Consider the following 5,420-nt stretch of genomic DNA (forward strand, 5'->3'; position numbering starts at 1 on the left):
CTCTGCATTGGTACAATCCTTTTCATTTTCTCCTAGGTCTTGCTGATCATAGGATTGGATCAAATATTCTTAACAGCATGAAATAATCAACATTCTGAACTAGAGAAAGAGCAAGATTGGTAGGCAGAAAAATGTTATGTAACCATGAAGAGAGTTATGAAATTTGATGATAATCTCTCTTTTCTTATAGTTCTATTAAATGCATATATGTAATAATTATTAAATAGCATAATAATGTAGATAACAATTTTTTTAAACCCACCCTCTACTAAACTTCCTGGATGTAATTTATAATACATAAATTTCTTATGTTTAAAAATACAGAAAAAATATTACCTTCAGAAATAACAGAAATTGTAACGCTTTCATTTCCCCTTACATTTAGATATCTCAAAAATCTCACTCAAAGAAGAAGATCCCGCCATTTGCAACAACAATTATTAAGTAAAACAATTCAGAGAAAGATGAATACTGCGTGATCTCGCTTTTATGTAGAAACTGAAAAAAATAGAACTCATAAAGGCAGAGAGTAAAAAGGTGGTTGTCAGGGGCTGGTGGAAAAGTGGATTGGGAAAATGTTGGTCAACTTTCAGTTGTAAGATAAGTAAGTTATGAGACTAACAAAGATCATGGTGAGTATAGTTGACAATATTGTATTGTTTATTTGAAATTTGATAAGGAAAATTTTAAGTATCCTACACAAACACACAAACACACACACATGCACATGCACACGCACAAATTGTAAGTGTGTGTGGTGATAGATGCGTTAATATATACTATACATACACTATGCATACAATTGGTATGCAATATACACATGTGTACATAATATATACAATTTTTATGTCAACTAAATATGTTTAAATAAATTAATCTGACTAAATATACAGTACAAATTATAACAAACTGCACAGTTCTGAAAATTTTCTCCAATTCACTTCAAACTGTTCTTTCATGAAAGCTCTTTCTTCTCATTCCAATATCCTGTATTATAATCTTAGCAAACTTTCACATAAGTACTTTCTGAAGGAATGTACCACGTAGTGATAAACATAGATCTATTTTTATTTCACAAAATTCTGTAGATTATCTTTGTCAATTTTTAGTTCTCCACGATAAATTATTAATTATATACTTCCATTTTAATGATTATTTATTGTTAAAACAGTGTCTATCACCCAGATAGGTAATTTTTTTAAAAAGAAACACTACATGGTTTTAGTGCTAGTTAAGTTCAAGTGATAGAAATTGAAAATAAATGGTGATAAAATGTAAATGGCGATAGAAAATAAATGGTGATAAAAAATAATATTACCCCTTGAGGTTACAACAAAATTGTAGTTAAATTAAATTTTACCATTGCTTATATCAATTTAATAATACTCTTTGCAGATAAGGTAGATTTTCACAATAATGATCTTGACTAAATCATCTTTCCTATGTCTACAACCCAGTAAGCTGATTGCTGCTGAGTAGCCATTTTCCCGCTCCTAATAACTGAACTGGCCTTGTGACTCACACAGACCAACACAAAGTTGCAAAATGATGTTTTTTTACTGTGAGGCCTTATGAGGTCTTATAATTTCCATTCTTGCTTCCTTTCAATGATTCACCCTAAAGGTTTTCTATCAATTGCATGAGTCTGCTGAGACAGAATACTGGCACAACAAGTCAGGCAAAGTGTACATATCATTCGCAAATAGTCATCAGGGATAAACAAGCCCTAGGATCCACTGCAAGCTGAGCTCCAAGGTTCAGGAAAACTGCCTAGGTTGAATAGAGTCTCTTCTGTGCATGCCTCACAATACACTGCTGCTAAGGGACCTGAGAGCACTCCACTGTGGGTTTTACACCTTGGAAACAACTTATCACACTGAGTTCAGGTTTGCAAAACATCCTGTTCTGAGAGGAATAAGGACATAGTCCGGGTTATTTCGGACAGCTCCCCTTTATCTCCAGATGTTGCATTCTTGGTAAATTCTGAGAACTGCAAGCCGGAGGGAGAAGAGCTGAGGAAGACTTAGAAAAAATAAAATCTCTGCGCCTCTTTGTATTCCTAGAAATAGTGATTGAAACAGGCTTTTGTTCACTATAAGAATATGTTTGGGGAAGAAGTATTTTTCTCTCACTTTTGTATTTGGTTTTCATGTTATGACATTTTTGCTTAATTGACTATAAAGTCAATAATCTGTTCTTTAATGGAATATCTTATACTCCTAGAACTACACTTCTAAAAACTATAATCTAACAATTTGAATTATATTTCTGTAGAAATTTTTGATGATGGACATCATTATATTATAGTAGAAATCTCTCTTGCTATGCTCAAGAGAAAATGTTGATGAGCCTGGATAGCTAACTGGGAGGAAGAAAAATATCAAAAACATTCTCCTTTGTGGGGAGGTTTTCTGGATGATATAAATCAGGAACTCACAAGGAAGTGCCCCTTTCAAGTAAAAAGTTTGATTATGAGGTATTGTGACCCTGAAAACCAGTGTCTGTTTTATGGTAATTTATTTTATTTTCAGAACTGTGTTTTGAGATGCCATTTTTGCCTGATGCTTTATATATCCATATTAGGAAAGATGACCTTTTTACATATTCCAGATTAGTTATAGAATACTAAAAATAATCAGTATAAATGAATATGACAAAATGTCATGAGTGGGAAGAAATACTTTAATGATACTTTATGCGTTAAGTTCAGGTAAAGTAAATGTAAAACTTCTTTGAGTTTAAGTTTCTTTGTTAGCAAAGTTTTGGAAAGACATAGACATGGTCTCAGACAATAATATAATATATGTGTAAAATTAAAATGATTATTTAGAGATAAAACCTTAAGAGTGAAATACAGGAGTACGAAATATTAAGCTTAGTGTGGATTTTAAAGCTACGTTAAAATTGACCAGGGAAACAAAACTAAACTGCGGAGTGCTTTCTCATCCTGGCACTGGATTCTCTTCCTATTGAATAAGGAGTAAGTATTCATATTCTCAGATTCTATAATATTGGCAAGACATAAGACATAAAGTCGGCCGGGCGCGGTGGCTCAAGCCTGTAATCCCAGCACTTTGGGAGGCCGAGGCGGGTGGATCACAAGGTCAGGAGATCGAGACTATCCTGGCTAACATGGTGAAACCCCGTCTCTACTAAAAATACAAAAAACTAGCCGGGTGCGGTAGCGGGCGCCTGTAGTCCCAGCTACTTGGGAGGCTGAGGCGGGAGAATGGCGTGAACCCGGGGGGCGGAGCTTGCAGTGAGCGGAGATCGCGCCACTGCACTCCAGCCTGGGAGACACAGTGAGACTCCGTCACAAAAAAAAAAAAAAGACATAAAGTCAGAGCATTTATTTATAAATATCCTAATAAATATAATTCTCATGTCTAATCTTTTCATTGGAATGCACAATAGAACTGTCTCCTTCCCGAATTTTCACAGTATGTAAATGATGCAATTATCACTTCAAGCAGACACCATTTTTTTTTTTTTTTAGTTATGTCATGGCAAAAGCAGAATAAAGCCAAAGCTTCAAAAAGTTTACTAGTTAGCCATGTATAAGAAGTGGCACCTTTTAAATAAGCAAGTCACCAAAAAAACACCTGTGTAAGAAATGTCAGAATGAAATACAGTAAAACTGAATTTGTACTGAGAATCTTTATCAGAGTGCATAACTCTTTTCACATGTGGCCTGTTATCCTAGTGTTAAGATCATAGGGGAAATAATTGCTAAAGGGTGCATCCAGCTGAGTCTCTATTTTATCTCTGTATTTATGAGAAAGAAGATAAAGGGCAGTGATCAATCTAGCAAGATCAAAGTTTATGGCTCCTGTAGGATGTTAGTCTTGAACTTGGATAATACAGGTTGCTTTTCCTAATGAAGTGATAAAATGTGAAGATGAACAATTTAAACGTTCTCTAATAAAAAAAAAATCAGTGGAATATAAAGGCATCACAATTAATTAGTCTCTTTTTAAATTTTCCTCTTTGATTTACTCTCAGGTTATTATAATATGAAACTCGACTATGTTTAGCAAATGGAAAAAAGGAACATTTAAATCTACTGAAGATCAAAGTAATTAAAACAATTGAATATAACAGCAGAAACTCAGGCTGTGAAAACACGTTCAGTGGAATCATTCGATTAACGTGATTCAGTAATATAATTTAAAACAAGAATTTACTCAGAAAACATTAGGTGCTTGATGGGATATGCCATTCTCTGTTTTGGCAGAGGTAATGTCAAACTTGGTATATAAGGATAGATAGTAAGAAATCAGAATGCGTACCTATATCACATTTTAAAAAATGTTTCAAGAAACTTACCTTCCATTATACTTTGTTAAATGGAATCCTGCATAGAAAAAAAAAGTAAATATGTTATTTATATTTATGTATTCATTTACTTATAGCCTTCTCTCATATGGGAATATTCTAAGGAAGCTAAATATTACATTAATGTGCATATATTTCACATTTTTAATAAATGACGTTATTCTAAATTTTCTATATCTAAAAAATTAAAGAGTATTTATTGCTTTTAAATAATGATTATTTATTATTCTTGATTATTAATGATTATACACCAATATAGATCAATATTTTAATTTTCACATGCATTGATAGGCAAAATGTAATAGGGAATGTAATCTAAGTACTACCTTTGCTAGATGAAATTTACACTATCCCACTGTATTGAAATGTAAATATACTTGTCTAAAATGCAACTATTTGAAAGTGTTATATAAACAGATTTACATGTGGTTTAATCTATACTGGCAGATCATTATTGACATTAAAGTAAATTAAATAGACTGTTTATATGAATGGTTTGACATTTATATCAATTTTCCTAAAACTACAAGAAATATTTATTTTGTGTTGGAGATAAAAAAAAAATCTAAAATTGTGTCTAAATTTTACTGAAAAATGTAAAGTTTCTAATAACATGTGAATCTATCAATGACCACAATACTCAAAGGGGATCTTTATAGAGTATTAACTGTCAACTATATTTTAAGCAGTATAGCATAACATCTTGACAAGGTCAATAAAAATGACTTTCAAAATATTTAGAATTGATGACATATGCAACAGTAATTAATTCTGGACAATTTTATGTTTTAGAGAGAACCTTGGATGACAGGAACCATACAGACTTTAGAAAAAAAAATTAAAAAGGAGATTCTCATTCCAGTTGAGCTCTCAGCTAGGAGTGATTTCTACAGGCTGGAGACCTAACTTCATTGTCTCAGTTTCTTGTTTGTAAAATAGTAATAAATGGGCATTACTAGGCTTGGGTGCTAGTAACTTTTTTTTTTTTTTTTTTTTTTGAGACGGAGTCTCGCTCTGTCGCCCGGGCTGGAGTGCAGTGGCCGGATCTCAGCTCACTGCAAGCTCCGCCTCCCGGGTTGACGCCA

Source organism: Theropithecus gelada, chromosome 17 (genome assembly GCF_003255815.1).
Source record: "Theropithecus gelada isolate Dixy chromosome 17, Tgel_1.0, whole genome shotgun sequence".
NCBI classification, from domain to species: Eukaryota; Metazoa; Chordata; class Mammalia; order Primates; family Cercopithecidae; genus Theropithecus; species Theropithecus gelada.